The sequence below is a fragment of the Mustela erminea genome, chromosome 19, assembly GCF_009829155.1.
Source record: "Mustela erminea isolate mMusErm1 chromosome 19, mMusErm1.Pri, whole genome shotgun sequence".
Taxonomy (NCBI): Eukaryota; Metazoa; Chordata; class Mammalia; order Carnivora; family Mustelidae; genus Mustela; species Mustela erminea.
Window position 1 is genome coordinate 42050523 of NC_045632.1, and position 11893 is coordinate 42062415.

The window sequence follows — 11893 nt, forward strand, 5'->3', positions numbered from 1 at the left end:
TCTTCTCTAAAAATAGTACTTGCTGGGATTTTCCAGTTTGACATTCTTTCAGTTCCTGTGTCCAAGGACAACTCAAGCCAAGCCATCTGCGCCCCTTCCCAGAGATGCCGGTGAAAGCTCACCCTCCGTGGGAGGCCAGTTGGAAGGTCCTGCTGCCACCAAACTTCGTGGGCACTTGAGCATTCAGGCAAAGATTCGCCTGTTCAGCAGCTGCCTTGCTTCTCCCTGGCAGCCCTCCACCTTCCCTTCTTGTGGCAGAGGGGAGGGAATGGTTTTCTGGGGAAGGTGGAAAGTATGACCGTAAGGAAATGTGGGTGCTGCCTTCACTTACCTCCTGTCCCCATGGCCATGCCAGGCCGGATGCTGACTAAACTAGCCTGGGAAACTCAGGGAGCCTCTGTGGTAGCCAGGCGGGGACATACATAAACCAAACCTTTGCCAATGGCCTGCTTCCATGTGCCAGCCATTGGGCCACATGCTGCAGCCTTGAGGATCTCACGGAAGCACTGGAGCGGGGGCGGGGGTGGTCACTGTGAGGCCATAGCGGGCATGCTTGCTTCTGTCTGCCTAGCATCCATCCCCCTGCTTCTAACAACAGCACCCCCATCTCTTTTCTGCACTGCTCCTTTCTCCTCTGATTTCCACTTCTCATCTCCCAGGTGATGCCCACCCAGGAAAGGTCAGCCCCTGACTCAAGAATGAGAAGTCATGGTCTCCTTCTCCCCTAGATTGGCTAGGGTGGCCTTGGGGCTTAAGCTGAGCCCATGAATATCCTACCCCGGGCTTTTTCTCTCTAGAATGAGGGGTATACAGATTTAGGTATGCATGGGAATAATTCAAGGGGTAGATTTTCAGGACCTCCTCCAAGAGTCTGATACTTAGGCCTAAGGTGGGGACAGGAATCTGCTGATGCAAATGTCTACAGGACTACCAGACCAGTACAATTGCCTGGGGTAGGAGGGGGCAGGGAGAGCTTCAAGGAGTTAACCTTGGTCTTGAAGGCCAAGTAGGAATTCACTCAGCAGCATGTGATCCCGCCAATAGTTGTGTCTTCTTGAAACAGTCTCCTTGCCTGGTATAATATGGCCCCAGGCTCTCCTGGTTTTTTTCCTACCTCTCTGGCTGCTCTTTTCAGTCTTCTTATAGGTTTGGTCCCTGGAGTTCAGTATTTCTCAGGGTACTAGCTTTATCACCTTCCCTAACTCCACACTACTCGCCTGAGCTCAGCCACTTAGATCCACTTACCTAGTAGACCTCACCCTTGGGTTCCTGAATTTCATGAGGCTGAAACATAATTCATAATCCCACCAGCTGGCACCCCAAACCTGCAACCCTGCCCATTCCTTTATGAGGCCAATAGGAGGAGGAGCCATTTTTAATTACATTCCATGGGCCAGATATTGCTCTATCCAGTTTTCATATATTACCTCATTTAATCCTCAAAGTAGACCAATGAAGAGGGCTAACTCCTAGGTCTCCTATAGGGCTCAAGCTAGATGTCAACTCATTCAGGAACATCTTCCTGAGTCCCCAGGCAGGGTCAGGGGCTCCTGCCCTGGCTTCCCCAGCCCCTTGCATCGAAGTATTTACCAACCCATCGGCAGCCCTTCCAGATCATAATCTCTGTTGTGTCTGCTGAGCCCGGCCCAGGGCCTGACATGTGGTAAGCATGCAAGGAACCATCTGAGGAACAAAGGACCATCTTCACTTTGTCACTTCAGATGAGATGTTAACATCTGTGTGCCTCAATTTCCTCGTCTGTAAATTGAAAAGGGTTTAGGAGTCTGTCTGAGAAGACAAAGTAGACACTCAGAAAATGTTCACTCATTATTGTTGTCATATTGTGACAGAAAAGCCTGAGGGGTTTGGAAAGAGGTGAGCAGTCTGAGTGTGTGTTCAGACAGAGAGCGTTAAAGGGCCTGAGTAGGGCAGGGGCAGGGACGGACAGGCAGGGAAGGTTGGGAACACATTCTGAAGGCCCCTGCACTCAGGAAAGCCATCAAAGTTGTACTGAGCTCTTTAAGCAGGGGACTGACAAGATCAGATTGGGGTGAAAACAAAAAGTAGAGATGAATAATTCAAAGTCTTATCTTCTCTATCAAATGGGTAGCAGACTCTGTTGCCTTAAATAATGTATAGAGACTTTTAAAAGAAAAAAGGTCTCAGAGCCCCCAAGAGGACATCTGTGGATGCCTAGGGATCCCCAGACCCATTTGGGGAAACCCTGGTACGGCCAGAAACACGCAAAGAGTTCAGAGAGCCTGATTCTTGAAGGGGGGTGCTGGAGGTGGCCTGCATCTGTGGGCATCTGAGCTAAGTCTTAGAAGGAGGGATAGGCCTTGGACAAATGGTCAGAGTGAGCACGAAAGTATGATAGTAGGACAAGCCAAGGGCAGAGTCCAGGAGGCAGGGAGGGAATGAAGTAGTGGCTGAGGGATGTATTTATTAAAGAAGTCATGGGGATGGAGTGGTTTTAGGAACTACTGTCAAAGGGACAAATGCTACGTGGTTTTTGCTCTTTAGCCTGTATACATGGGCAGACTTGAAAGTTGTTTGTGTTTTAAGATTTTATTTATTTATTTGAGAAAGCAAGCACAGAAGCAGTGGGGAGAGGCAGAGGGAGAAGCAGACTCCAAGCTGAGCAGGGAGACTGATGTGGGACTTGATCCCAGGACCCCGGGATCATGACCTGAGCTGAAGGCTAACACTTCACCGACTGAGCCACCTAGGCACCTGGAAGTTGTTTCAATTAAATGTATTTACTTGGGGCCGCCTGGGTGGCTCAGTTGGTTTGGCAACTGATTCTTGATTTTTGGCTCAGGTCATGATCTTGTGGTCATGGGATCCAGCCCCACATTGGGCTCCACGCTCAGCAGAGAGTCTACTAGAAAGTCTCTCCCTCTGCCCCTCCTCTGGCTCACATGTGCTCTCTAATAAATAAATCTTTTTTAAAAAATGTGTTTACTTGGAAACAATCTCAAAATTACAGAAAAAAAAAACCCTCCAAAAAACCAAAAGCCTGTCAGTAGAAAGAACTTTCTCCCCCTTGACTATTTCTTTTTTTTTTTTAATTTTACTTTATTTATTTGACAGAGAGACATCACAAGTAGGCAGAGAGGCAGGCAGAGAGAGAGAGAGGAGGAAGCAGGCTCCCTGCTGAGCAGAGAGCCCGATGTGGGACTCGATCCCAGGACCCTGAGATCATGACCTGAGCCAAAGGCAGCGGCTTAACCCACTGAGCCACCCAGGCGCCCATCCCCCTTGACTAATTCAAAGTAAGTTTCCAACCTAATACCCCATTACACCCAAATATCTTAGTAGTGCGTATGTGCTACAAACAGGGACATTGTCCTCCTTTACCAGAATACAACCATCAAAGGCAGGAAATTATTACTGATATGTTACTACCATGTAATCCTCGGATCCCATTCACATTCTGTCAAATGTCCCTATGTGTTCACAGCCAAAGCTATCCCAGTAAGGATCATGCACAGTCATAGCCGTCCTATCTCTTTAGTCTCCTTCTGACTAGAACAGTTCCTCAGACTCGTCTTGACTTTTATGACATTCACACTTTTGAAGATTACAGCCAAAATTTTGCAGGAATGTCCTGCAATTTGGGTTTCTCTGACATTTCCTCAGGATTAAATTCAGATCATACATTTTTGGCAGAAATATCCTAGAAGCAATGTTGTATTCTTCTCAGTACAGCCTATCGGGAGGCACAAGATTGCTGTTTGTCCGATTACTAATGACGTTCACTTTGATCAGTAAGATGAGGCTCGTCTACCAGCCTGATTCACTGTAAGTTACTCTTTGTAATGAACAAACCTGAGTCACATTGAGCACACAAATAAATATTGATTATAATGGACACCCCATTGAATAAATCATACATTGAAATACTAATGAGGAATGAGACATGGAATGCTGTTTCTGATTAAACTTCCAATTTATACCAGCTACAGACTCATGATTTCTTATTTTTTAATGGGTTAGAATCCTTTTCAATCTGTTTTTTTTTCCCCTCATATTGTGTCTGATTTGACTATGGGGTCCTTTGTTTTTTGTTTTGATATGTCTCCCTATTCTTTTAGCTCTTTCTTACTTTCTGGCACAGAGATCCAAGCTCACTTTCCCTGCCCCAATCCTAGAATCAGCCATTTCTCCAAGGAGCTCCAATGTAGTTTATTGGAGAATGGTATTTGGAAACCAAAATCTAGGCATGAGCTGTGGTCACTTGGGCTGATGCTGCTCCTAGGCCCTGGTGGTGCAAAGAGCTAGGAAATACACACATGTATAGTGTATATCTGTATCTATAGGCTTACATGCAAATCTGTTATTACTGAATACCATGAGTTCACACTAATATCTCTAATTCCAATATTCTAGTTTTCCCTTTTTTAAAGATTTTATTTATTAGAGAGAAAACAGGAGTGGGGGAGGGGCAGAAGGAGAGGGACAAGCAGACGCCTCACTGAGCAGGGAGCTCAATGGGGGACTCAAGCCCAGGACCCTGAGATAATGACCTGAGCCAAAGTCAGATGCTTAACTGAGCCACCGAGGCACCCCTCTCATTTTCTCTTGCTCCATTAATTGTTACTCCCTTCTCTGGTGATGAGAAACCTGGCTGTTATCTTTGATACATTAATTTACATGATCAATGCCCCTGTATGTAACCATTTTCCAATGCCCATCACCCCAGTCCCTGCAGATGCTCTCCTACCACATGACCCCACACTGGGCCCCAACTCTCACATGGAGACTCACGTCACCCGACTCAGTTTCTGACACTCCATGTGGATGCCCTTCTTCCCCGCTCTGGACTGATACCTGGAGTTAGGACAGCCCCCTATGGGTCTGCCGTCTTCACACCCCCGAGAAGAGTGAGGAGGCTTTTTAAATGCCAGGCCATTCCCCCATCCACCGCCCCCACCTAGGGACAATCTCTTCACTCTGCTCAGTTTCCAGAAACTGGCTTTGGGTCACCACAGCTTCTCACCCCAGCCCCAGCCACCTACTGTGCTCTGCCCATTTCAAAACTTTAGGGCCACATCAGTGGGGAAGAGGAAAAGCATCAAAGATTTGAGGTTTTATTTTGAGCAGAGAAGCGGACTGTGGTGTTAGACACATTGCTTGCATTGTCTGTTGCTCCCAGACCATCAGTCCTGGAGGGGCAGAGCCTCTTGTTTACCTCCTTATCATCAATATCTCGAGTGTCACCCACTCGTGTCCACTGTTCCTTGGAAGATGGCAATGGTTGCCGAGGAGAGGCAGGGGGAGGCCCCAAGAGACCACATACCTCAAGCACGTATTTGAAAGCCCACGCGTGCAGATGGCGGGGCGCTGCCTTGCCCAAGAAACCAGGCAGTTGCCCAGGTGATGGAATTTATAGTGTGCCGAAAGCTTGTCTGCCCTAAAATAGCTCTCTTGCTCACGGTCTCAACTAGCAATTTGCTTCTCTGTATTTCAGGCCTGGTGTTTAGCACTGCCCCTGGGGGCTGCGGGCAGGCGTCCAGATTAGGTAGAGGAAGGCAGCCGGGCAGCAGCAAGGACACCTGGATTCTCTGTTCCCTTTCGTGTAACTTCCCTCCCGGGCCTTATTTCCCCATCTCAAAAGTGGTGATTTCAAGCACTAAAGGTCTCTCCCTCAAATAGTTCAGGGCTGGTTCTGTTTCAGGACCATCTGCACACTTGGCACTGTGCCCGGCACTCACCTCAACGCATCCAGCCTCCCCATGAGGCAGGAGATGGAGTCTCCTCACCACTTTCCAGATGAGGATGCTAAGACTCAGAGAGATGATGTGACTCACTTGCCTGCAATTACACAACTCTTCAACTCTGGAGCCGGGACTCAAAACCCCAGCCTACCTGACAGCCCATGTGTCAGGGCTGGGGCCGTGGGCTATGTTTTTCCTTTTATGCAGAGCAGTTCTGGTTCAGCTCAATGCCAGAAATACTCATGGTTCCAAGCGTGGGCGAGAACCATCTGGCAGAGTGGCTGGTTTGAGACTGGGTTTGGTGATGCTTCCCTTGAGGACTTGGGAGCCTGGAAAATCGAGTTGTTTGCTGGATTGCCCTTTGTGCCTGCCACCATGCCACCTTTGGGAGTCGGAGAAACCTACTCCCAGGGGCAAAACTTCCCAGGGGTGTCCCTATAATGGCAAACCCACCAATTTACAAACGCTGATTTCCCCCAGTTCAGGGAAGGTGAGAAGGAAGAGTAGGTGGGGCAGGAGGGAGGAAACTAAGAGGCCACACAGAAATATCACTGGACTCTAAATTCCAACAGTCATAAAAATAGGGATCTTGGCCCAGCCTTAGTAACCCCTTCATATGAATGTTCTCAAAGAACATTCCGCGGAACCTAGAGGATGTCCATAGTCACAGCTAGCTGGAAAAGCCCACACTGGAGCCCTTCTGAAAAGTCACACCTACCCAGTCACATGAAACAAAACGAAACAAAAATCCATTTAGTTCAGTTTAACCCTGAGTCTTCCAATCCCACTCAACCACCCATAATGATATGCCCAGAACACACTGTGGGAAACCTAGATTTAGGCTTTTGTAAGTGGGAAGGAGAATGTCAAGAGTAAGGCTGCCCAGTGTGGGGCAGAGTCTGCAGCAGAACGGGGGGGCATGCTCATGCAATTACAGCAACGGGAAGCAAATCTTTGCTCTAAGAGGGAACATGTGCTGCTGTAAGACGGAACATGTCTATGTTGCTGTAAGAGGAAACATGTCCTCTAAGATGGGTTTTCAGGGTGCAAACCACCTAACGTTAATTGGAACCTCTGAAATACTTTCTCAACATGCACAATTTGTACACAAAGTCTAAACAACCGCAGCCTTTAGCTTCCTGTATACTCTGGGGTTTAATTCCAGGCTAGCATTTGTTAGCCTATTCTGAGTAGGTAAAAAATGGATTCACAGTAAAATGGCGCCAAATATTTTAAATATCAAGGACAGATGTAACATGCCACAGACTGCTGACAGATGTACCAAGCACCCCCACTCTTTCAAATAAATTAATGCCTTAAAAAATAAGTATAAATAGTTGAATTCTGGGGCACCTGGGTGGCTCAGCGGGTTAAGCCGCTGCCTTCGGCTCAGGTCATGAACTCGGAGTCCTGGGATCGAGCCCCGCATCGGGCTCTCTGCTCAGCAGGAAGCCTGCTTCCTCCTCTCTCTCTGCCTGCCTCTCTGCCTGCTTGTGATCTCTCTCTCAATAAATCTCTCTCAAATAAATAAATAAAATCTTAAAAAAAAATAAATAAATAGTTGAATTCTTCCCCAAATAAAAATTAAGATGCTTATAATCTTAAGTTCACATCTTGCTTGCCTTTTGTAGAACTTTAAATAGTTCTTTAAAGAAGCTGATTGGGTGAGGTGGCTTTGGAGGGGAGGTAGGGTGGGGAAGATGGAGGAACCTGATGATCATTTCCGAATGTTAATTCAGTTCAGTTAAATGTTCAAGAAAAACATCATATATGAAGATATCTCAACGGTCTTGTGATTCAGCTTGGTTGATGAAAACAAGATGGAAAACAAAGTTAAGTGTTAACAGTACTGGAAAAATTTTTAACTTTACCCACATTGGAATTTCTTTCTTTCTTTTTTTTAAAGATCTTACTTATTTACAGAGTGAGTGCATGAGCAGGAGGAGGGTCAGGACAGGGGGCTCGATCTCATGACCCTGAGACCATGACCATAGTTGAAATCTATAGTTGGCCACTTAACTGACTGAGGTACCCAGACACCCCTACAAGCTGAAATTTCTCAGGATCGGGAAATTTTAGGAAAGCTAGGCAACTCCTTTCTAAAATGCTGCCCAAGGTTGCAGAAGGGACTTCATGACCTCAACCCTCCCACACAGAACCCTTCCTGCTATCTGATGCCCACCCTCATCCCCCCACTGCTGCCCTCTCAAACCTCTCCTTTCCCTTCAAGCTCCAAGATTCCTTCAGACTCAGTGCCCAGGGAGACTTCTGGGCTGTGCTCAGCTACGGTCTGGCTCTTTGTACCAACAGGGTGCACTGTCCACCCACGGTGGGCATTTTGGCTTCCTCCTGCTTTCAATCCCTTGGCTACAGCCCTGTTGTTGCTGTCTCCTCATCAGAACAAACCCCCTGTACCTCAAGTGGCAGAGTACCAGGACAGGACACGGCATCCCTGTGGCTATCTGCAGGCCTTGCAAGGGAAGAACTATGCTACTGAACAGCAAGCACTGTCCTTGCCTCCAGAATCCAGGCTCAGGTGTGGCATCCCGCGGAAACTGTGCCAGGCAAGAGCTTACAGGTAATCCATCCCTTCAACCTCTATTTCCTTTACAGATGAAACACTGAACTACAAAACGTGAGATGCCACAAATGGAAAGGGTAGATTCTACACAGGTACAAATGGGGTTGCTGGAACAATGTTTAAATTGCAGTTTCCAAGAGGCATCTTCAAGGCCAGCAATCACACTAAAGACCAACCACATGCCAGACGCAGGTATGCGTCCTCTACTGTTCACAATGACTGGGAAGAAATTTTATCCTTCATTTATAGAGGAAGGAGGCCTAAAAGGGTGACGTCCCCCAATGTGGGCTGCTTTCCTGTCCTGTGTTTTTTTTTTTTTTTTTTAAACACTTATTTTGGAGAGCAGGCCCGGCTGAGCGTGAGCCCAACATGAGGCTTGGTCTCACAACCCTGAGATCATGACTTGAGCCAGAACCTAGTCAGACACTCAACCAACTGAGCCACCAGGCACCCCTCTCATTTTGCTTCTTGATCCATCCCCTATCTGTATCAGCTGTACCTGCCTGATTCAAAAGTAGTGAGACTTCGGTAAAGTCGGTGCAAGCACCAGGATTGGAACCCAGCAGAGCTGCCTGCCCCATTGTGCCAATTGCCTCCCTCTGTGTGCGGCTCCCAATCCAAGGTGACAGGCAGAGGAAATCTAGAGTGGGCTAGATTTGGTGGGTCCCCACAGCGTGAGGGCCAGCAGGCAGGCAAACAGGCTGGCCTTGCATGCACACTCAGGGGTATCTACACTCACGAGGGTCAGTATGTTACGGCCTGACAAGACCTCTTACCACAGGTGACCCCCAAAACTCTTCATGCCAGAAGAGGCAGAGGTCCTTCCAAGACAGGAGAGTGGCAGGCCCCTCAACCGACCTTTTTCAGCAAAGAAACTATGATTATGGGCCGTTCTCCCTCTGTACAGGTATATTCTGTATTTTCTCTTTGGGTGCATTCTCTGCCAGTTTTCCCACCTAACAAGAATGACTTCTTCATCCAGGACAGAAATAGGAAAAGGTTAAAGAGCAATATACATGGGCTTAGTACCACAGATGAAAACTTCCGGTTGATAAATTTCCCTCATCTGCTTTATAGGAGGTACAGTACACACCAGCACAGCACCACAATGAGCTCAAACTCCAAAGCAAGACGTCTTGGCCTCAAACTTTCACTCTGACCCTAGTAGCTGTTCAGCCTGTGCCTTTGTTTCCTCTTCTGGAAACTAAGATGGACATGATGGCAGCACTTGCCTCACAGAGTTGTTATGAAGATTAAATCGATTTATACAAAACATCTAGAGTCGTCACTGGTATACAGTGATCTCTAGTATACTTGGCTATTACCATGTGACTGCTAGTCATGAAATAAAATAATCCCCCAAGTACATCTTTATTCATCAAACTTCCTAAACTCAATTTCAAGGCAAAATAACAATGAGTTACTAAGTTCTACAACTGATAAGTGTTCAAAATGATGTAACCTTTAAAAAAAAATGATGTAACCTTCATGGACGGGATTCTGATAACATCTAACAAAAACTACAGATGTACAGTTACCTTTTACTAAGCAGTCCTGCTGTTAAGAATTTACCCTGAAGATATATCCCCAAAGATTAAAAAAAAACAGATGCACAGTTACTAATTGTAGCATTATGTACAAATAAGACCAGAAACGTCCTAAATGTCCACCTATGAGCTTGGCTGAATAAGCTATGTTACGTCTGCATAACTGAGTACTACGCAGCCATTAAAAAAAGGATAAAGACTTGAAGACAGAAGACCGAACTCATATAAATCAACTTTTAGGTGATATTAAGTGAAAAAAGCATATATTGTATGTCCACTGAAAAGGCCTAGATCCAACAGCATCCAGTAACATTCACTGTGCCTACAGTCTAGACCTTGGCTCTAAATACCAATCCCCACTAAAAAGAACCAGGACTCCTTGGAAAAATAGCTAATTCCAGGTTAGAGGCAAGGAAAATGCAAGGTAAGCCTGAAACATCTTTCTGTGCCAGCAAGTAAGGAAATGCTCCAAGACCAATGGGGGCATATCAAAAGGACACAGCTGTATCTGACTCTGGTATCCAGTATATATAAAGAACTCTCACAGTGCAACAATAAGACAAATACCTTAATTTAAAAACGGACAAAGGATCTGAAAGACAATTCTAAGAAGATATACAAATGGCCAATAAGTACGTGAAAAGATGTTCAACACCATTAGTCACTCAGATACCACTCTGCACTCATTAGGGTGGCTATAATTAAAACAAATGAAAACAAACAAGAAACTCCCAGAAAACAAGTGTTAGCCAAGTTGTGAAGAATTCAGAACCCTTATATATTTTAAGTGGGAATGTAAAATGATTCAGCTGCTGTAGAAAATAATTTGGTGGTTTTTCAGTTAAAACAGAATTGCCGTATGACCCAGCACATACTCATAGGTATGTGCCTAGAGAACATGTTTATACACAAACTTACCTATGAATGTTCCTAGCAGTATTACTCATAATAACAACTGAAAAAACCCAAATGTGTATCAACCGATAAGGGGATCAAATGAAATGCAGTTTTATCCATGCAATGGGGCATTATTTAGCCACACAAGATCAAGTACTGGTACATGCTATGACATCAATGAACCCAGAAAACATGCTGCTAAATAACTGGGGTGGGGGGTGGTTTGTGTGGAGATTTGAACTAATAGGTATGAGGTTTCTTTTTAGGATGATGGAAATGTTCTGGAATTTGACAGTGGTAGTGGGTGCTCAACATAGTGAGTATACTAAAAACCCTTCAACATTTTAAAGTGGTTAATTTTATGCTGCCGATTATAGCTCAATAAAAAGAAAAAAGGACACAGTTGGCTGAAGGGGTTCCCACTCATCAAATCTGGGGCAATTTGAGCATCAGAAAGAATGAGTTATTGGATTATAACAGTCTGAATTACAAAATTCACAGTGAAAACAACCACCCAAAAAAGGAGAGGGAAGACAAAAAACTCTTTATGTATGAATGCCAGCTAATAAATGCAGGAGGAATGATGGGATAAGAATACAGCAGTACTTGATTTAAGACTTTAAATTTTAAGACTTTAAGATTTAAACCAGTACTTGATTTAAGACTCCTAATGAGATAACTGATTTAGGCAAGGATCATCAGTGGATGCTACAACCAATGTGTAAAAGGTGGCTGAAGGGTGCCTGGGTGGCTCAGTTGGTTAAGCGACTGCCTTCAGCTCAGGTCATGATCCCAGAGTCCTGGGATCGAGTCCTGCATCGGGCTCCCTGCTCCATGGGGAGTCTGCTCCCTCTGACCTTCTCCCCTCTCATGCTCTGTCTCTCTCTCTCAAATAAATAAAATCTTAAAAAAAAAAAAAAAAAGGTGGCTGAAGACCAAGATACTCAATGGTACCACCCACAGTTTTCTGGATAGATCTAGGAGACACCACCTTAACCAAAAAATCAAACCCAACATCACCAACACAGGACAACCTGATGCGATGTCCTAGAACATACAAACCTCACTTATGTAGCATCCTTGCAAAAAACATTTAACCTGAATTGAATCATGAGGAAACAAAAAGACAAATCCATAATGTGGGATTT